Source organism: Crinia signifera, unplaced genomic scaffold (genome assembly GCF_055691185.1).
Source record: "Crinia signifera unplaced genomic scaffold, ASM5569118v1 HAP2_SCAFFOLD_371, whole genome shotgun sequence".
NCBI classification, from domain to species: domain Eukaryota; kingdom Metazoa; phylum Chordata; class Amphibia; order Anura; family Myobatrachidae; genus Crinia; species Crinia signifera.
The window spans coordinates 84,397-107,320 of NW_028142264.1; the positions used below are offsets into that span (position 1 = coordinate 84,397).

The 22,924-nt window shown below is 44.4% G+C and overlaps 1 long non-coding RNA gene across 1 annotated transcript; it reads left to right on the forward strand.

Annotated features, from left to right (window-relative positions):
• The first annotated feature begins 24 nt into the window (after positions 1-24).
• LOC146055219 (uncharacterized) lies at positions 25-19,669 on the forward strand. The gene is made up of 3 exons (XR_014468529.1): positions 25-128; positions 6,649-6,776; positions 13,297-19,669. It is a non-coding gene; the product is annotated as an uncharacterized LOC146055219 (long non-coding RNA).
• The last annotated feature ends 3,255 nt before the right edge of the window (positions 19,670-22,924 follow it).

The window sequence follows — 22,924 nt, forward strand, 5'->3', positions numbered from 1 at the left end:
GTAGACCTTCTCCATGAATGAATTGTGATGTCAACTACTTACCCACCTACATCTCTGGACTACTGTGACGTCATTTTTACTACAGCATATTCCAAACCTCGGATGGCAGAAGCAGCTACCCACAACAGGTAAGGAGGCGCGATAATATCTTGCTGGCATACATGCGTGTTTATCAAATGTGTATATTTGTTATAGACCCGTACATTACGTTTAAAGTTTGATGAATTTAGGTCCTTATATTATTTTATGCAGACAGCGAGCCAAATCAGGACTGATATCTGTGCAGGAGATATCAGTGATATTGTCTGCATTGCCTTTTTATTGAATGTCAAGAATACTTATTTTGTACTAAAGTAGGTGAATATAATAATTTTCACCTACTTTGATAAAAATTAAGTGATAGTACATAGGCCCCATATACCACTTACACACCGCTGTACCCTATCACACTTGATTGGGGTGTGAAAACTGTACACGGCGAATAACCTGCTCCATAAGCAGCTCTGTGCCTGGAGGGTGAAAGCTGGAACCTGTGAATGAAATGTTCCCGACTTGGCAAGTTGCTTGGGGGAGTAAAGCTGGAACCGACGCATGAGATGTTCTGGCCGCGACGAGGTGCTTTTGGGAGTGAAAGCCGGAACCGGCGCAAGAAATGTTCCGGCCGCGGCGTGATGGTTGGGGGGTGAAAGCCGAAAACGGTGCATGAGATGTTCCTGCCGCTGTGAGGTGCTTATTTTCTACAAAAGTAAGTGAAAATAATAATTTTCACCTACTTTGGTAGAAATAAAATGATAATATATAGGCTCAATATACCACTTTCACACCGCTGTACCCTATCACACTTGATTGGGGTGTGAAAACCGAAACCAGCAAATAACTTTTTCCATACTCAGCTATGTGCCTGGAGGGTGAAAGCATTTACCTGTGAATGAAATGTCACCAGCTTGGGGTGCTTGGGGAGTGAAGCCGGAACCGACGCATGAGATGTTCTGGCCGCGACAAGGTGCTTTTGGGTGTGAAAGCTGGAACCGGCGCAAGAAATCTTCCGGCCGCGGAGTGATGGTTGGGGGGTGAAAGCCGAAAACGGTGCACGAGATGTTCCTGCCGCTGTGAGGTACTTATTTTCTACAAAAGTAAGTGAAAATAATAATTTTCACCTATTTTGGTAGAAATGAAGTGATAATATATAGGCCCCATATACCTTTTTCGCACTGCTGTACCCTATCACACTTGATTGGGGTGTGAAAACCGGAACTGGCAAATAACTTTTTCCATACGCAGCTATGTGCCTGGAAGGTGAGGTGCTTATTTTCTACAAAAGTGAGTGAAAATAATAATTTTCACCTACTTTGGTCGAAATAAAATGATAATATATAGGTTCAATATACCACTTTCACACCGCTGTACCCTATCACACTTGATTGGGGTGTGAAAACCGAAACCAGCAAATAAATTTTTCCATACTCAGCTATGTGTCTGGAGGGTGAAAGCTGGAACCTGTGAATGAAATGTCACCACCTTGGCAGGGTGCTTGGGGGAGTAAAGCCGGAACCGACGCATGAGATGTTCTGGCCGCGACGAGGTGCTTTTGGGAGTGAAAGACGGAACCGGCGCAAGAAATGTTCCGGCCGCGGCGTGATGGTTGGGGGGTGAAAGCCGAAAACGGTGCATGAGATGTTCCTGCCGCTGTGAGATACTTATTTTCTACAAAAGTAAGTGAAAATAATAATTTTCACCTATTTTGGTAGAAATTAAGTGATAATATATAGGCCCCATATACCTTTTTCGCACTGCTGTACCCTATCACACTTGATTGGGGTGTGAAAACCGGAACTGGCAAATAACTTTTTCCATACGCAGCTATGTGCCTGGAAGGTGAGGTGCTTATTTTCTACAAAAGTGAGTGAAAATAATAATTTTCACCTACTTTGGTCGAAATAAAATGATAATATATAGGCTCAATATACCACTTTCACACCGCTGTACCCTATCACACTTGATTGGGGTGTGAAAACCAAAACCAGCAAATAACTTTTTCCATACTCAGCTATGTGTCTGGAGGGTGAAAGCTGGAACCTGTGAATGAAATGTCACCACCTTGGTAGGGTGCTTGGAGGAGTAAAGCCGGAACCGACGCATGAGATGTTCTGGCCGCGACGAGGTGCTTTTGGGAGTGAAAGCCGGAACCGGCGCAAGAAATGTTCCGGCCGCGGCGTGATGGTTGGGGGGTGAAAGCCGAAAACGGTGCATGAGATGTTCCTGCCGCTGTGAGGTGCTTATTTTCTACAAAAGTAAGTGAAAATAATAATTTTCACCTATTTTGGTAGAAATGAAGTGATAATATATAGGCCCCATATACCTTTTTCGCACTGCTGTACCCTATAACACTTAATTGGGGTGTGAAAACCGGAACTGGCAAATAACTTTTTCCATACGCAGCTATGTGCCTGGAAGGTGAGGTGCTTATTTTCTACAAAAGTGAGTGAAAATAATAATTTTCACCTACTTTGGTAGAAATAAAATGATAACATATGGGCTCAATATACCACTTTCAAACCGCTGTACCCTATCACACTTGATTGGGGTGTGAAAACCGAAACCAGCAAATATCTTTTTCCATACTCAGCTATGTGCCTGGAGGGTGAAAGCTGGAACCTGTGAATGAAATGTCACCACCTTGGCAGGGTGCTTGGGGGAGTAAAGCCGGAACCGACGCATGAGATGTTCTGGCCGCGACGAGGAGCTTTTGGGAGTGAAAGACGGAACCGGCGCAAGAAATGTTCCGGCCGCGGCGTGATGGTTGGGGGGTGAAAGCCGAAAACGGTGCATGAGATGTTCCTGCCGCTGTGAGGTACTTATTTTCTACAAAAGTAAGTGAAAATAATAATTTTCACCTATTTTGGTAGAAATTAAGTGATAATATATAGGCCCCATATACCTTTTTCGCACTGCTGTACCCTATCACACTTGATTGGGGTGTGAAAACCGGAACTGGCAAATAACTTTTTCCATACGCAGCTATGTGCCTGGAAGGTGAGGTGCTTATTTTCTACAAAAGTGAGTGAAAATAATAATTTTCACCTACTTTGGTCGAAATAAAATGATAATATATAGGCTCAATATACCACTTTCACACCGCTGTACCCTATCACACTTGATTGGGGTGTGAAAACCAAAACCAGCAAATAACTTTTTCCATACTCAGCTATGTGTCTGGAGGGTGAAAGCTGGAATCTGTGAATGAAATGTCACCACCTTGGTAGGGTGCTTGGGGGAGTAAAGCCGGAACCGACGCATGAGATGTTCTGGCCGCGACGAGGTGCTTTTGGGAGTGAAAGCCGGAACCGGCGCAAGAAATGTTCCGGCCGCGGCGTGATGGTTGGGGGGTGAAAGCCGAAAACGGTGCATGAGATGTTCCTGCCGCTGTGAGGTGCTTATTTTCTACAAAAGTAAGTGAAAATAATAATTTTCACCTATTTTGGTAGAAATTAAGTGATAATATATAGGCCCCATATACCTTTTTCGCACTGCTGTACCCTATCACACTTGATTGGGGTGTGAAAACCGGAACTGGCAAATAACTTTTTCCATACGCAGCTATGTGCCTGGAGGGTGAGGTGCTTATTTTCTACAAAAGTGAGTGAAAATAATAATTTTCACCTACTTTGGTAGAAATAAAATGATAATATATGGACTCAATATACCACTTTCAAACCGCTGTACCCTATCACACTTGATTGGGGTGTGAAAACCGAAACCAGCAAATAACTTTTTCCATACTCAGCTATGTGCCTGGAGGGTGAAAGCTGGAACCTGTGAATGAAATGTCACCACCTTGGCAGGGTGCTTGGGGGAGTAAAGCCGGAACCGACGCATGAGATGTTCTGGCCGCGACGAGGTGCTTTTGGGAGTGAAAGCCGGAACCGGCGCAAGAAATGTTCCGGCCGCGGTGTGATGGTTGGGGGGTGATAGCTGAAAACGGTGCATGAGATGTTCCTGCCTCTGTGAGGTGCTTTTTTTCTACAAAAGTAAGTGAAAATATTAATTTTCACCTACTTTGGTAGAAATGAAGTGATAATATATAGGCCCCATATACCTTTTTCGCACTGCTGTACCCTATCACACTTGATTGGGGTGTGAAAACCGGATCTGACAAATAACTTTTTCCATACGCAGCTATGTGCCTGGAGGGTGAGGTGCTTATTTTCTACAAAAGTGAGTGAAAATAATAATTTTCACCTACTTTGGTAGAAATAAAATGATAATATATAGGCTCAATATACCACTTTCACACCGCTGTACCCTATCACACTTGATTGGGGTGTGAAAACCAAAACCAGCAAATAACTTTTTCCATACTCAGCTATGTGCCTGGAGGGTGAAAGCTGGAACCTGTAAATGAAATGTCACCACCTTGGCAGGGTGCTCGGTGGAGTAAAGCCAGAACCGACACATGAGATGTTCTGGCCGCGACGAGGTGCTTTTGGGAGTGAAATCCGGAACCGGCGCAAGAAATGTTCCGGCCGCGGCGTGATGGTTGGGGGGTGAAAGCCGAAAACGGTGCATGAGATGTTCCTGCCGCTGTGAGGTGCTTATTTTGTACAAAAGTAAGTGAAAATAATAATTTTCACCTATTTTGGTAGAAATGAAGTGATAATATATAGGCCCCATATACCTTTTTCGCACTGCTGTTCCCTATCACACTTGATTGGGGTGTGAAAACCGGAACTGGCAAAAAACTTTTTCCATGCGCAGCTATGAGCCTGGAGGGTGAGGTGCTTATTTTCTACAAAAGTGAGTGAAAATAATAATTTTCACCTACTTTGGTAGAAATAAAATGATAACATATGGGCTCAATATACCACTTTCAAACCGCTGTACCCTATCACACTTGATTGGGGTGTGAAAACCGAAACCAGCAAATAACTTTTTCCATACTCAGCTATGTGCCTGGAGGGTGAAAGCTGGAACCTGTGAATGAAATGTCACCACCTTGGCAGGGTGCTTGGGGGAGTAAAGCCGGAACCGACGCATGAGATGTTCTGGCCGCGACGAGGTGCTTTTGGGAGTGAAAGCCGGAACCGGCGCAAGAAATGTTCCGGCCGCGGCGTGATGGTTGAGGGGTGATAGCTGAAAACGGTGCATGAGATGTTCCTGCCTCTGTGAGGTGCTTTTTTTCTACAAAAGTAAGTGAAAATAATAATTTTCACCTACTTTGGTAGAAATGAAGTGATAATATATAGGCCCCATATACCTTTTTCGCACTGCTGTACCCTATCACACTTGATTGGGGTGTGAAAACCGGATCTGACAAATAACTTTTTCCATACGCAGCTATGTGCCTGGAGGGTGAGGTGCTTATTTTCTACAAAAGTGAGTGAAAATAATAATTTTCACCTACTTTGGTAGAAATAAAATGATAATATATAGGCTCAATATACCACTTTCACACCGCTGTACCCTATCACACTTGATTGGGGTGTGAAAACCAAAACCAGCAAATAACTTTTTCCATACTCAGCTATGTGCCTGGAGGGTGAAAGCTGGAACCTGTGAATGAAATGTCACCACCTTGGCAGGGTGCTCGGTGGAGTAAAGCCGGAACCGACGCATGAGATGTTCTGGCCGCGACGAGGTGCTTTTGGGAGTGAAAGCCGGAACCGGCGCAAGAAATGTTCCGGCCGCGGCGTGATGGTTGGGGGGTGAAAGCCGAAAACGGTGCATGAGATGTTCCTGCCGCTGTGAGGTGCTTATTTTGTACAAAAGTAAGTGAAAATAATAATTTTCACCTATTTTGGTAGAAATGAAGTGATAATATATAGGCCCCATATACCTTTTTCGCACTGCTGTTCCCTATCACACTTGATTGGGGTGTGAAAACCGGAACTGGCAAATAACTTTTTCCATGCGCAGCTATGAGCCTGGAGGGTGAGGTGCTTATTTTCTACAAAAGTGAGTGAAAATAATAATTTTCACCTACTTTGGTAGAGATAAAATGATAATATATGGGCTCAATATACCACTTTCAAACCGCTGTACCCTATCACACTTGATTGGGGTGTGAAAACCGAAACCAGCAAATAACTTTTTCCATACTCAGCTATGTGCCTGGAGGGTGAAAGCTGGAACCTGTGAATGAAATGTCGCTACCTTGGCAGGGTGCTTGGGGGAGTAAAGCCGGAACCGACGCATGAGATGTTCTGGCCGCGACGAGGTGCTTTTGGGAGTGAAAGCTGGAACCGGCGCATGAAATGTTCCGGCCATGGCGAGGTGCTTTGGCAAGGTGCCAGATCTGGCACATGAGATTGACATGCAGGGGGGTGAAAGCCTAAACTGGCGCATGAGATGTTCCAGGCACTGTGAGGTGCTTGGGGGGTGATAGTCCCTGACAGCTCCTCAAGACTGGCTGCTGCAAAGTACGTACCCGGGGACATGCTCAGTTTGTAAAACTGAGTGCCGGGTCCACAGTTAAGGGTCTAATATGTGCTGTAGCATGTATTTGCAATCACTGTGGCAGGGACTGATAAGGATGACTTGTGTTATCTGTACAGTACTGCATTTATGAGTGTTACGATGTAAGACACAGTATTAATAAATATTCATGTATGTCATGAACATATTATCGCGCCTCCTTCTTCTTTTTTTCAGGTAGACCTTCTCCATGAATGAATTGTGATGTCAACTACTTACCCACCTACATCTCTGGACTACTGTGACGTCATTTTTACTACAGCATATTCCAAACCTCGGATGGCAGAAGCAGCTACCCACAACAGGTAAGGAGGCGCGATAATATCTTGCTGGCATACATGCGTGTTTATCAAATGTGTATATTTGTTATAGACCCGTACATTACGTTTAAAGTTTGATGAATTTAGGTCCTTATATTATTTTATGCAGACAGCGAGCCAAATCAGGACTGATATCTGTGCAGGAGATATCAGTGATATTGTCTGCATTGCCTTTTTATTGAATGTCAAGAATACTTATTTTGTACTAAAGTAGGTGAATATAATAATTTTCACCTACTTTGATAAAAATTAAGTGATAGTACATAGGCCCCATATACCACTTACACACCGCTGTACCCTATCACACTTGATTGGGGTGTGAAAACTGTACACGGCGAATAACCTGCTCCATAAGCAGCTCTGTGCCTGGAGGGTGAAAGCTGGAACCTGTGAATGAAATGTTCCCGACTTGGCAAGTTGCTTGGGGGAGTAAAGCTGGAACCGACGCATGAGATGTTCTGGCCGCGACGAGGTGCTTTTGGGAGTGAAAGCCGGAACCGGCGCAAGAAATGTTCCGGCCGCGGCGTGATGGTTGGGGGGTGAAAGCCGAAAACGGTGCATGAGATGTTCCTGCCTCTGTGAGGTGCTTATTTCCTACAAAAGTAAGTGAAAATAATAATTTTCACCTACTTTGGTAGAAATAAAATGATAATATATAGGCTCAATATACCACTTTCACACCGCTGTACCCTATCACACTTGATTGGGGTGTGAAAACCGAAACCAGCAAATAACTTTTTCCATACTCAGCTATGTGCCTGGAGGGTGAAAGCATTTACCTGTGAATGAAATGTCACCAGCTTGGGGTGCTTGGGGAGTGAAGCCGGAACCGACGCATGAGATGTTCTGGCCGCGACAAGGTGCTTTTGGGTGTGAAAGCTGGAACCGGCGCAAGAAATCTTCCGGCCGCGGAGTGATGGTTGGGGGGTGAAAGCCGAAAACGGTGCACGAGATGTTCCTGCCGCTGTGAGGTACTTATTTTCTACAAAAGTAAGTGAAAATAATAATTTTCACCTATTTTGGTAGAAATGAAGTGATAATATATAGGCCCCATATACCTTTTTCGCACTGCTGTACCCTATCACACTTGATTGGGGTGTGAAAACCGGAACTGGCAAATAACTTTTTCCATACGCAGCTATGTGCCTGGAAGGTGAGGTGCTTATTTTCTACAAAAGTGAGTGAAAATAATAATTTTCACCTACTTTGGTCGAAATAAAATGATAATATATAGGCTCAATATACCACTTTCACACCGCTGTACCCTATCACACTTGATTGGGGTGTGAAAACCGAAACCAGCAAATAACTTTTTCCATACTCAGCTATGTGTCTGGAGGGTGAAAGCTGGAACCTGTGAATGAAATGTCACCACCTTGGCAGGGTGCTTGGGGGAGTAAAGCCGGAACCGACGCATGAGATGTTCTGGCCGCGACGAGGTGCTTTTGGGAGTGAAAGACGGAACCGGCGCAAGAAATGTTCCGGCCGCGGCGTGATGGTTGGGGGGTGAAAGCCGAAAACGGTGCATGAGATGTTCCTGCCGCTGTGAGGTACTTATTTTCTACAAAAGTAAGTGAAAATAATAATTTTCACCTATTTTGGTAGAAATTAAGTGATAATATATAGGCCCCATATACCTTTTTCGCACTGCTGTACCCTATCACACTTGATTGGGGTGTGAAAACCGGAACTGGCAAATAACTTTTTCCATACGCAGCTATGTGCCTGGAAGGTGAGGTGCTTATTTTCTACAAAAGTGAGTGAAAATAATAATTTTCACCTACTTTGGTCGAAATAAAATGATAATATATAGGCTCAATATACCACTTTCACACCGCTGTACCCTATCACACTTGATTGGGGTGTGAAAACCAAAACCAGCAAATAACTTTTTCCATACTCAGCTATGTGTCTGGAGGGTGAAAGCTGGAACCTGTGAATGAAATGTCACCACCTTGGTAGGGTGCTTGGAGGAGTAAAGCCGGAACCGACGCATGAGATGTTCTGGCCGCGACGAGGTGCTTTTGGGAGTGAAAGCCGGAACCGGCGCAAGAAATGTTCCGGCCGCGGCGTGATGGTTGGGGGGTGAAAGCCGAAAACGGTGCATGAGATGTTCCTGCCGCTGTGAGGTGCTTATTTTCTACAAAAGTAAGTGAAAATAATAATTTTCACCTATTTTGGTAGAAATGAAGTGATAATATATAGGCCCCATATACCTTTTTCGCACTGCTGTACCCTATAACACTTAATTGGGGTGTGAAAACCGGAACTGGCAAATAACTTTTTCCATACGCAGCTATGTGCCTGGAAGGTGAGGTGCTTATTTTCTACAAAAGTGAGTGAAAATAATAATTTTCACCTACTTTGGTAGAAATAAAATGATAACATATGGGCTCAATATACCACTTTCAAACCGCTGTACCCTATCACACTTGATTGGGGTGTGAAAACCGAAACCAGCAAATATCTTTTTCCATACTCAGCTATGTGCCTGGAGGGTGAAAGCTGGAACCTGTGAATGAAATGTCACCACCTTGGCAGGGTGCTTGGGGGAGTAAAGCCGGAACCGACGCATGAGATGTTCTGGCCGCGACGAGGAGCTTTTGGGAGTGAAAGACGGAACCGGCGCAAGAAATGTTCCGGCCGCGGCGTGATGGTTGGGGGGTGAAAGCCGAAAACGGTGCATGAGATGTTCCTGCCGCTGTGAGGTACTTATTTTCTACAAAAGTAAGTGAAAATAATAATTTTCACCTATTTTGGTAGAAATTAAGTGATAATATATAGGCCCCATATACCTTTTTCGCACTGCTGTACCCTATCACACTTGATTGGGGTGTGAAAACCGGAACTGGCAAATAACTTTTTCCATACGCAGCTATGTGCCTGGAAGGTGAGGTGCTTATTTTCTACAAAAGTGAGTGAAAATAATAATTTTCACCTACTTTGGTCGAAATAAAATGATAATATATAGGCTCAATATACCACTTTCACACCGCTGTACCCTATCACACTTGATTGGGGTGTGAAAACCAAAACCAGCAAATAACTTTTTCCATACTCAGCTATGTGTCTGGAGGGTGAAAGCTGGAATCTGTGAATGAAATGTCACCACCTTGGTAGGGTGCTTGGGGGAGTAAAGCCGGAACCGACGCATGAGATGTTCTGGCCGCGACGAGGTGCTTTTGGGAGTGAAAGCCGGAACCGGCGCAAGAAATGTTCCGGCTGCGGCGTGATGGTTGGGGGGTGAAAGCCGAAAACGGTGCATGAGATGTTCCTGCCACTGTGAGGTGCTTATTTTCTACAAAAGTAAGTGAAAATAATAATTTTCACCTATTTTGGTAGAAATGAAGTGATAATATATAGGCCCCATATACCTTTTTCGCACTGCTGTACCCTATCACACTTGATTGGGGTGTGAAAACCGGAACTGGCAAATAACTTTTTCCATACGCAGCTATGTGCCTGGAGGGTGAGGTGCTTATTTTCTACAAAAGTGAGTGAAAATAATAATTTTCACCTACTTTGGTAGAAATAAAATGATAATATATGGACTCAATATACCATTTTCAAACCGCTGTACCCTATCACACTTGATTGGGGTGTGAAAACCGAAACCAGCAAATAACTTTTTCCATACTCAGCTATGTGCCTGGAGGGTGAAAGCTGGAACCTGTGAATGAAATGTCACCACCTTGGCAGGGTGCTTGGGGGAGTAAAGCCGGAACCGACGCATGAGATGTTCTGGCCGCGACGAGGTGCTTTTGGGAGTGAAAGCCGGAACCGGCGCAAGAAATGTTCCGGCCGCGGCGTGATGGTTGGGGGGTGATAGCTGAAAACGGTGCATGAGATGTTCCTGCCTCTGTGAGGTGCTTTTTTTCTACAAAAGTAAGTGAAAATATTAATTTTCACCTACTTTGGTAGAAATGAAGTGATAATATATAGGCCCCATATACCTTTTTCGCACTGCTGTACCCTATCACACTTGATTGGGGTGTGAAAACCGGATCTGACAAATAACTTTTTCCATACGCAGCTATGTGCCTGGAGGGTGAGGTGCTTATTTTCTACAAAAGTGAGTGAAAATAATAATTTTCACCTACTTTGGTAGAAATAAAATGATAATATATAGGCTCAATATACCACTTTCACACCGCTGTACCCTATCACACTTGATTGGGGTGTGAAAACCAAAACCAGCAAATAACTTTTTCCATACTCAGCTATGTGCCTGGAGGGTGAAAGCTGGAACCTGTGAATGAAATGTCACCACCTTGGCAGGGTGCTCGGTGGAGTAAAGCCAGAACCGACGCATGAGATGTTCTGGCCGCGACGAGGTGCTTTTGGGAGTGAAATCCGGAACCGGCGCAAGAAATGTTCCGGCCGCGGCGTGATGGTTGGGGGGTGAAAGCCGAAAACGGTGCATGAGATGTTCCTGCCGCTGTGAGGTGCTTATTTTGTACAAAAGTAAGTGAAAATAATAATTTTCACCTATTTTGGTAGAAATGAAGTGATAATATATAGGCCCCATATACCTTTTTCGCACTGCTGTTCCCTATCACACTTGATTGGGGTGTGAAAACCGGAACTGGCAAATAACTTTTTCCATGCGCAGCTATGAGCCTGGAGGGTGAGGTGCTTATTTTCTACAAAAGTGAGTGAAAATAATAATTTTCACCTACTTTGGTAGAAATAAAATGATAACATATGGGCTCAATATACCACTTTCAAACCGCTGTACCCTATCACACTTGATTGGGGTGTGAAAACCGAAACCAGCAAATAACTTTTTCCATACTCAGCTATGTGCCTGGAGGGTGAAAGCTGGAACCTGTGAATGAAATGTCACCACCTTGGCAGGGTGCTTGGGGGAGTAAAGCCGGAACCGACGCATGAGATGTTCTGGCCGCGACGAGGTGCTTTTGGGAGTGAAAGCCGGAACCGGCGCAAGAAATGTTCCGGCCGCGGCGTGATGGTTGAGGGGTGATAGCTGAAAACGGTGCATGAGATGTTCCTGCCTCTGTGAGGTGCTTTTTTTCTACAAAAGTAAGTGAAAATAATAATTTTCACCTACTTTGGTAGAAATGAAGTGATAATATATAGGCCCCATATACCTTTTTCGCACTGCTGTACCCTATCACACTTGATTGGGGTGTGAAAACCGGATCTGACAAATAACTTTTTCCATACGCAGCTATGTGCCTGGAGGGTGAGGTGCTTATTTTCTACAAAAGTGAGTGAAAATAATAATTTTCACCTACTTTGGTAGAAATAAAATGATAATATATAGGCTCAATATACCACTTTCACACCGCTGTACCCTATCACACTTGATTGGGGTGTGAAAACCAAAACCAGCAAATAACTTTTTCCATACTCAGCTATGTGCCTGGAGGGTGAAAGCTGGAACCTGTGAATGAAATGTCACCACCTTGGCAGGGTGCTCGGTGGAGTAAAGCCGGAACCGACGCATGAGATGTTCTGGCCGCGACGAGGTGCTTTTGGGAGTGAAAGCCGGAACCGGCGCAAGAAATGTTCCGGCCGCGGCGTGATGGTTGGGGGGTGAAAGCCGAAAACGGTGCATGAGATGTTCCTGCCGCTGTGAGGTGCTTATTTTGTACAAAAGTAAGTGAAAATAATAATTTTCACCTATTTTGGTAGAAATGAAGTGATAATATATAGGCCCCATATACCTTTTTCGCACTGCTGTTCCCTATCACACTTGATTGGGGTGTGAAAACCGGAACTGGCAAATAACTTTTTCCATGCGCAGCTATGAGCCTGGAGGGTGAGGTGCTTATTTTCTACAAAAGTGAGTGAAAATAATAATTTTCACCTACTTTGGTAGAGATAAAATGATAATATATAGGCTCAATATACCACTTTCAAACCGCTGTACCCTATCACACTTGATTGGGGTGTGAAAACCGAAACCAGCAAATAACGTTTTCCATACTCAGCTATGTGCCTGGAGGGTGAAAGCTGGAACCTGTGAATGAAATGTCGCTACCTTGGCAGGGTGCTTGGGGGAGTAAAGCCGGAACCGACGCATGAGATGTTCTGGCCGCGACGAGGTGCTTTTGGGAGTGAAAGCTGGAACCGGCGCATGAAATGTTCCGGCCATGGCGAGGTGCTTTGGCAAGGTGCCAGATCTGGCACATGAGATTGCCATGCAGGGGGGTGAAAGCCTAAACTGGCGCATGAGATGTTCCAGGCACTGTGAGGTGCTTGGGGGGTGATAGTCCCTGACAGCTCCTCAAGACTGGCTGCTGCAAAGTTCGTACCCGGGGACATGCTCAGTTTGTAAAACTGAGTGCCGGGTCCACAGTTAAGGGTCTAATATGTGCTGTAGCATGTATTTGCAATCACTGTGGCAGGGACTGATAAGGATGACTTGTGTTGTCTGTACAGTACTGCATTTATGAGTGTTACGATGTAAGACACAGTATTAATAAATATTCATGTATGTCATGAACATATTATCGCGCCTCCTTCTTCTTTTTTTCAGGTAGACCTTCTCCATGAATGAATTGTGATGTCAACTACTTACCCACCTACATCTCTGGACTACTGTGACGTCATTTTTACTACAGCATATTCCAAACCTCGGATGGCAGAAGCAGCTACCCACAACAGGTAAGGAGGCGCGATAATATCTTGCTGGCATACATGCGTGTTTATCAAATGTGTATATTTGTTATAGACCAGTACATTACGTTTAAAGTTTGATGAATTTAGGTCCTTATATTATTTTATGCAGACAGCGAGCCAAATCAGGACTGATATCTGTGCAGGAGATATCAGTGATATTGTCTGCATTGCCTTTTTATTGAATGTCAAGAATACTTATTTTGTACTAAAGTAGGTGAATATAATAATTTTCACCTACTTTGATAAAAATTAAGTGATAGTACATAGGCCCCATATACCACTTTCACACCGCTGTACCCTATCACACTTGATTGGGGTGTGAAAACTGTACACGGCGAATAACCTGCTCCATAAGCAGCTCTGTGCCTGGAGGGTGAAAGCTGGAACCTGTGAATGAAATGTTCCCGACTTGGCAAGTTGCTTGGGGGAGTAAAGCTGGAACCGACGCATGAGATGTTCTGGCCGCGACGAGGTGCTTTTGGGAGTGAAAGCCGGAACCGGCGCAAGAAATGTTCCGGCCGCAGCGTGATGGTTGGGGGGTGAAAGCCGAAAACGGTGCATGAGATGTTCCTGCCGCTGTGAGGTGCTTATTTTCTACAAAAGTAAGTGAAAATAATAATTTTCACCTACTTTGGTAGAAATAAAATGATAATATATAGGCTCAATATACCACTTTCACACCGCTGTACCCTATCACACTTGATTGGGGTGTGAAAACCGAAACCAGCAAATAACTTTTTCCATACTCAGCTATGTGCCTGGAGGGTGAAAGCATTTACCTGTGAATGAAATGTCACCAGCTTGGGGTGCTTGGGGAGTGAAGCCGGAACCGACGCATGAGATGTTCTGGCCGTGACAAGGTGCTTTTGGGTGTGAACGCTGGAACCGGCGCAAGAAATCTTCCGGCCGCGGAGTGATGGTTGGGGGGTGAAAGCCGAAAACGGTGCACGAGATGTTCCTGCCGCTGTGAGGTACTTATTTTCTACAAAAGTAAGTGAAAATAATAATTTTCACCTATTTTGGTAGAAATGAAGTGATAATATATAGGCCCCATATACCTTTTTCGCACTACTGTACCCTATCACACTTGATTGGGGTGTGAAAACCGGAACTGGCAAATAACTTTTTCCATACGCAGCTATGTGCCTGGAAGGTGAGGTGCTTATTTTCTACAAAAGTGAGTGAAAATAATAATTTTCACCTACTTTGGTCGAAATAAAATGATAATATATAGGCTCAATATACCACTTTCACACCGCTGTACCCTATCACACTTGAATGGGGTGTGAAAACCGAAACCAGCAAATACATTTTTCCATACTCAGCTATGTGTCTGGAGGGTGAAAGCTGGAACCTGTGAATGAAATGTCACCACCTTGGCAGGGTGCTTGGGGGAGTAAAGCCGGAACCGACGCATGAGATGTTCTGGCCGCGACGAGGTGCTTTTGGGAGTGAAAGCCGGAACCGGCGCAAGAAATGTTCCGGCCGCGGCGTGATGGTTGGGGGGTGAAAGCCGAAAACGGTGCATGAGATGTTCCTGCCGCTGTGAGGTACTTATTTTCTACAAAAGTAAGAGAAAATAATAATTTTCACCTATTTTGGTAGAAATGAAGTGATAATATATAGGCCCCATATACCTTTTTCGCACTGCTGTACCCTATCACACTTGATTGGGGTGTGAAAACCGGAACTGGCAAATAACTTTTTCCATACGCAGCTATGTGCCTGGAAGGTGAGGTGCTTATTTTCTACAAAAGTGAGTGAAAATAATAATTTTCACCTACTTTGGTCGAAATAAAATGATAATATATAGGCTCAATATACCACTTTCACACCGCTGTACCCTATCACACTTGATTGGGGTGTGAAAACCAAAACCAGCAAATAACTTTTTCCATACTCAGCTATGTGTCTGGAGGGTGAAAGCTGGAACCTGTGAATGAAATGTCACCACCTTGGTAGGGTGCTTGGAGGAGTAAAGCCGGAACCGACGCATGAGATGTTCTGGCCGCGACGAGGTGCTTTTGGGAGTGAAAGCCGGAACCGGCGCAAGAAATGTTCCGGCCGCGGCGTGATGGTTGGGGGGGTGAAAGCCGAAAACGGTGCATGAGATGTTCCTGCCGCTGTGAGGTGCTTATTTTCTACAAAAGTAAGTGAAAATAATAATTTTCACCTATTTTGGTAGAAATGAAGTGATAATATATAGGCCCCATATACCTTTTTCGCACTGCTGTACCCTATCACACTTAATTGGGGTGTGAAAACCGGAACTGGCAAATAACTTTTTCCATACGCAGCTATGTGCCTGGAAGGTGAGGTGCTTATTTTCTACAAAAGTGAGTGAAAATAATAATTTTCACCTACTTTGGTAGAAATAAAATGATAACATATGGGCTCAATATACCACTTTCAAACCGCTGTACCCTATCACACTTGATTGGGGTGTGAAAACCGAAACCAGCAAATAACTTTTTCCATACTCAGCTATGTGCCTGGAGGGTGAAAGCTGGAACCTGTGAATGAAATGTCACCACCTTGGCAGGGTGCTTGGGGGAGTAAAGCCGGAACCGACGCATGAGATGTTCTGGCCGCGACGAGGTGCTTTTGGGAGTGAAAGCCGGAACCGGCGCAAGAAATGTTCCGGCCGCGGCGTGATGGTTGGGGGGTGATAGCTGAAAACGGTGCATGAGATGTTCCTGCCTCTGTGAGGTGCTTTTTTTCTACAAAAGTAAGTGAAAATAATAATTTTCACCTACTTTGGTAGAAATGAAGTGAAAATATATAGGCCCCATATACCTTTTTCGCACTGCTGTACCCTATCACACTTGATTGGGGTGTGAAAACCGGACCTGACAAATAACTTTTTCCATACGCAGCTATGTGCCTGGAGGGTGAGGTGCTTATTTTCTACAAAAGTGAGTGAAAATAATAATTTTCACCTACTTTGGTAGAAATAAAATGATAATATATAGGCTCCATATACCTTTTTCGCACTGCAGTTCCCTATCACACTTGATTGGGGTGTGAAAACCGAAACCAGCAAATAAATTTTTCCATACTCAGCTATGTGTCTGGAGGGTGAAAGCTGGAACCTGTGAATGAAATGTCACCACCTTGGCAGGGTGCTTGGGGGAGTAAAGCCGGAACCGACGCATGAGATGTTCTGGCCGCGACGAGGTGCTTTTGGGAGTGAAAGACGGAACTGGCACAAGAAATGTTCCGGCCGCGGCGTGATGGTTGGGGGGTGAAAGCCGAAAACGGTGCATGAGATGTTCCTGCCGCTGTGAGGTGCTTATTTTCTACAAAAGTAAGTGAAAATAATAATTTTCACCTATTTTGGTAGAAATGAAGTGATAATATATAGGCCCCATATACCTTTTTCACACTGCTGTACCCTATCACACTTGATTGGGGTTTGAAAACCGGAACTGGCAAATAACTTTTTCCATACGCAGCTATGTGCCTGGAGGGTGAGGTGCTTATTTTCTACAAAAGTGAGTGAAAATAATAATTTTCACCTACTTTGGTAGAAATAAAATGATAATATATGGACTCAATATACCACTTTCAAACCGCTGTACCCTATCACACTTGATTGGGGTGTGAAAACCGAAACCAGCAAATAAATTTTTCCATACTCAGCTATGTGCCTGGAGGGTGAAAGCTGGAACCTGTGAATGAAATGTCACCACCTTGGCAGGGTGCTTGGGGCAGTAAAGCCGGAACCGACGCATGAGATGTTCTGGCCGCGACGAGGTGCTTTTGGGAGTGAAAGCCGTTACCGGCGCAAGAAATGTTCCGGCCGCGGCGTGATGGTTGGGGGGTGAAAGCCGAAAACGGTGCATGAGATGTTCCTGCCGCTGTGAGGTGCTTATTTTCTACAAAAGTAAGTGAAAATAATAATTTTCACCTATTTTGGTAGAAATGAAGTGATAATATATAGGCCCCATATACCTTTTTCGCACTGCTGTACCCAATCACACTTAATTGGGGTGTGAAAACCGGAACTGGCAAATAACTTTTTCCATACGCAGCTATGTGCATGGAAGGTGAGGTGCTTATTTTCTACAAAAATGAGTGAAAATAATAATTTTCACCTACTTTGGTAGAAATAAAATGATAACATATGGGCTCAATATACCACTTTCAAACCGCTGTACCCTATCACACTTGATTGGGGTGTGAAAACCGAAACCAGCAAATAACTTTTTCCATACTCAGCTATGTGCCTGGAGGGTGAAAGCTGGAACCTGTGAATGAAATGTCACCACCTTGGCAGGGTGCTTGGGGGAGTAAAGCCGGAACCGACGCATGAGATGTTCTGGCCGCGACGAGGTGCTTTTGGGAGTGAAAGCCGGAACCGGCGCAAGAAATGTTCCGGCCGCGGCGTGATGGTTGGGGGGTGATAACCGAAAACGGTGCATGAGATGTTCCTGCCTCTGTGAGGTGCTTTTTTTCTACAAAAGTAAGTGAAAATAATAATTTTCACCTACTTTGGTAGAAATGAAGTGATAATATATAGGCCCCATATACCTTTTTCGCACTGCTGTACCCTATCACACTTGATTGGGGTGTGAAAACCGGACCTGACAAATAACTTTTTCCATACGCAGCTATGTGCCTGGAGGGTGAGGTACTTATTTTCTACAAAAGTGAGTGAAAATAATAATTTTCACCTACTTTGGTAGAAATAAAATGACAATTTATGGGCTCAATATACCACTTTCACACCGCTGTACCCTATCACACTTGATTGGGGTGTGAAAACCGAAACCAGCAAATAACTTTTTCCATACTCAGCTATGTGCCTGGAGGGTGAAAGCATGAACCTGTGAATTAAATGTCACCACCTTGGCAGGGTGCTTGGGGGAGTAAAGCCGGAACCGACGCATGAGATGTTCTGGCCGCGACAAGGTGCTTTTGGGTGTGAAAGCTGGAACCGGCGCAAGAAATCTTCCGGCGGCGGAGTGATGGTTGGGGGGTGAAAGTCGAAAATGGTGCACGAGATGTTCCTGCCGCTGTGAGGTACTTATTTTCTACAAAAGTAAGTGAAAATAATAATTTTCACCTACTTTGGTAGAAATGAAGTGATAAAATATATAGAGCCCCATATACCTTTTTCACACTGCTGTACACTATCACACTTGATTGGGGTGTGAAACCCGAAACTGGCAAATAACTTTTTCCATACGCAGCTACAGTATGTGCCTGGAGGGTGAGGTGCTTATTTTCTACAAAAGTGAGTGAAAATAATAATTTTCACCTACTTTGGTAGAAATAAAATGATAATATATAGGCTCAATATACCACTTTCACACCGCTGTACCCTATCACACTTGATTGGGGTGTGAAAACCAAAACCAGCAAATAACTTTTTCCATACTCAGCTATGTGCCTGGAGGGTGAAAGCTGGAACCTGTGAATGAAATGTCACCACCTTGGCAGGGTGCTCGGTGGAGTAAAGCCGGAACCGACGCATGAGATGTTCTGGCCGCGACGAGGTGCTTTTGGGAGTGAAAGCCGGAACCGGCGCAAGAAATGTTCCGGCCGCGGCGTGATGGTTGGGGGATGAAAGCCGAAAACGGTGCATGAGATGTTCCTGCCGCTGTGAGGTGCTTATTTTCTACAAAAGTAAGTGAAAATAATAATTTTCACCTATTTTGGTAGAAATGAAGTGATAATATATAGGCCCCATATACCTTTTTTTGCACTGCTGTTCCCTATCACACTTGATTGGGGTGTGAAAACCGAAACCAGCAATTAACTTTTTCCATACTCAGCTATGTGCCTGGAGGGTGAAAGCTGGAACCTGTGAATGAAATGTCACTACCTTGGCAGGGTGCTTGGGGGAGTAAAGCCGGAACCGACGCATGAGATGTTCTGGCCGCGACGAGGTGCTTTTGGGAGTGAAAGCTGGAACCGGCGCATGAAATGTTCCGGCCATGGCGAGGTGCTTTGGCAAGGTGCCAGATCTGGCACATGAGATTGCCATGCAGGGGGGTGAAAGCCTAAACTGGCGCATGAGATGTTCCAGGCACTGTGAGGTGCTTGGGGGGTGATAGTCCCTGACAGCTCCTCAAGACTGGCTGCTGCAAAGTTCGTACCCGAGTACATGCTCAGTTTGTAAAACTGAGTGCCGGGTCCACAGTTAAGGGTCTAATATGTGCTGTAGCATGTATTTGCAATCACTGGGGCAGGGACTGATAAGGATGACTTGTGTTGTCTGTACAGTGCTGCATTTATGAGTGTTACGATGTAAGACACAGTATTAATAAATATTCATGTATGTCATGAACATATTATCGCGCCTCCTTCTTCTTTTTTTCAGGTAGACCTTCCCCATGAATGAATTGTGATGTCAACTACTTACCCACCTACATCTCTGGACTACTGTGACGTCATTTTTACTACAGCATATTCCAAACCTCGGATGGCAGAAGCAGCTACCCACAACAGGTAAGGAGGCGCGATAATATCTTGCTGGCATACATGCGTGTTTATTAAATGTGTATATTTGTTATAGACCCGTACATTACGTTTAAAGTTTGATGAATTTAGGTCCTTATATTATTTTATGCAGACAGCGAGCCAAATCAGGACTGATATCTGTGCAGGAGATATCAGTGATATTGTCTGCATTGCCTTTTTATTGAATGTCAAGAATACTTATTTTGTACTAAAGTAGGTGAATATAATAATTTTCACCTACTTTGATAAAAATTAAGTGATAGTACATAGGCCCCATATACCACTTTCACACCGCTGTACCCTATCACACTTGATTGGGGTGTGAAAACTGTACACGGCGAATAACCTGCTCCATAAGCAGCTCTGTGCCTGGAGGGTGAAAGCTGGAACCTGTGAATGAAATGTCACCACCTTGGCAGGGTGCTTGGGGGAGTAAAGCTGGAACCGACGCATGAGATGTTCTGGCCGCGACTAGGTGCTTTTGGGAGTGAAAGCCGGAACCGGCGCAAGAAATGTTACGGCCGCGGCGTGATGGTTGGGGGGTGATAGCCAAAAACGGTGCATGAGATGTTCCTGCCGCTGTGAGGTGCTTTTTTTTCTACAAAAGTAAGTGAAAATAATAATTTTCACCTACTTTGGTAGAAATGAAGTGATAAAATATATAGAGCCCCATATACCTTTTTCACACTGCTGTACCCTATCACACTTGATTGGGGTGTGAAAACCGAAACTGGCAAATAACTTTTTCCATATGCAGCTATGTGCCTGGAGGGTGAGGTGCTTTTTTTCTACAAAAGTGAGTGAAAATAATAATTTTCACCTACTTTGGTCGAAATAAAATGATAATATATAGGCTCAATATACCACTTTTACACCGCTGTACCCTATCACACTTGATTGGGGTGTGAAAACCAAAACCAGCAAATAACTTTTTCCATACTCAGCTATGTGTCTGGAGGGTGAAAGCTGGAACCTGTGAATGAAATGTCACCACCTTGGTAGGGTGCTTGGGGGAGTAAAGCCGGAACCGACGCATGAGATGTTCTGGCCGCGACGAGGTGCTTTTGGGAGTGAAAGCCGGAACCGGCGCAAGAAATGTTCTGGCCGCGGCGTGATGGTTGGGTGGTGAAAGCCGAAAACTGTGCATGAGATGTTCCTGCCGCTGTGAGGTGCTTATTTTCTACAAAAGTAAGTGAAAATAATAATTTTCACCTATTTTGGTAGAAATGAAGTGATAATATATAGGCCCCATATACCTTTTTCGCACTGCTGTACCCTATCACACTTGATTGGGGTGTGAAAACCGGAACTGGCAAATAACTTTTTCCATACGCAGCTATGTGCCTGGAAGGTGAGGTGCTTATTTTCTACAAAAGTGAGTGAAAATAATAATTTTCACCTACTTTGGTCGAAATAAAATGATAATATATAGGCTCAATATACCACTTTCACACCGCTGTACCCTATCACACTTGATTGGGGTGTGAAAACCAAAACCAGCAAATAACTTTTTCCATACTCAGCTATGTGTCTGGAGGGTGAAAGCTGGAACCTGTGAATGAAATGTCACCACCTTGGTAGGGTGCTTGGGGGAGTAAAGCCGGAACCGACGCATGAGATGTTCTGGCCGCGACGAGGTGCTTTTGGGAGTGAAAGCCGGAACCGGCGCAAGAAATGTTCCGGCCGCGGCGTGATGGTTGGGTGTTGAAAGCCGAAAACGGTGCATGAGATGTTCCTGCCGCTGTGAGGTGCTTATTTTCTACAAAAGTAAGTGAAAATAATAATTTTCACCTATTTTGGTAGAAATGAAGTGATAATATATAGGCCCCATATACCTTTTTCGCACTGCTGTACCCTATCACACTTGATTGGGGTGTGAATACCGGAACTGGCAAATAACTTTTTCCATACGCAGCTATGTGCCTTGAGGGTGAGGTGCTTATTTTCTACAAAAGTGAGTGAAAATAATAATTTTCACCTACTTTGGTCGAAATAAAATGATAATATATAGGCTCAATATACCACTTTCACACCGCTGTACCCTATCACACTTGATTGGGGTGTGAAAACCAAAACCAGCAAATAAATTTTTCCATACTCAGCTATGTGCCTGGAGTGTGAAAGCTGGAACCTGTGAATGAAATGTCACCACCTTGGCAGGGTGCTTGGGGGAGTAAAGCCGGAACCGACGCATGAGATGTTCTGGCCGCGATGAGGTGCTTTTGGGAGTGAAAGCCGTTACCGGCGCAAGAAATGTTCCGGCCGCGGCGTGATGGTTGGGGGGTGAAAGCCGAAAACGGTGCATGAGATGTTCCTGCCGCTGTGAGGTGCTTATTTTCTACAAAAGTAAGTGAAAATAATAATTTTCACCTATTTTGGTAGAAATGAAGTGATAATATATAGGCCCCATATACCTTTTTCGCACTGCTGTACCCAATCACACTTAATTGGGGTGTGAAAACCGGAACTGGCAAATAACTTTTTCCATACTCAGCTATGTGCCTGGAGGGTGAAAGCATTTACCTGTGAATGAAATGTCACCAGCTTGGGGTGCTTGGGGAGTGAAGCCGGAACCGACGCATGAGATGTTCTGGCCGCGACAAGGTGCTTTTGGGTGTGAAAGCTGGAACCGGCGCAAGAAATCTTCCGGCCGCGGAGTGATGGTTGGGGGGTGAAAGCCGAAAACGGTGCACGAGATGTTCCTGCCGCTGTGAGGTACTTATTTTCTACAAAAGTAAGTGAAAATAATAATTTTCACCTATTTTGGTAGAAATGAAGTGATAATATATAGGCCCCATATACCTTTTTCGCACTGCTGTACCCTATCACACTTGATTGGGGTGTGAAAACCGGAACTGGCAAATAACTTTTTCCATACGCAGCTATGTGCCTGGAAGGTGAGGTGCTTATTTTCTACAAAAGTGAGTGAAAATAATAATTTTCACCTACTTTGGTCGAAATAAAATGATAATATATAGGCTCAATATACCACTTTCACACCGCTGTACCCTATCACA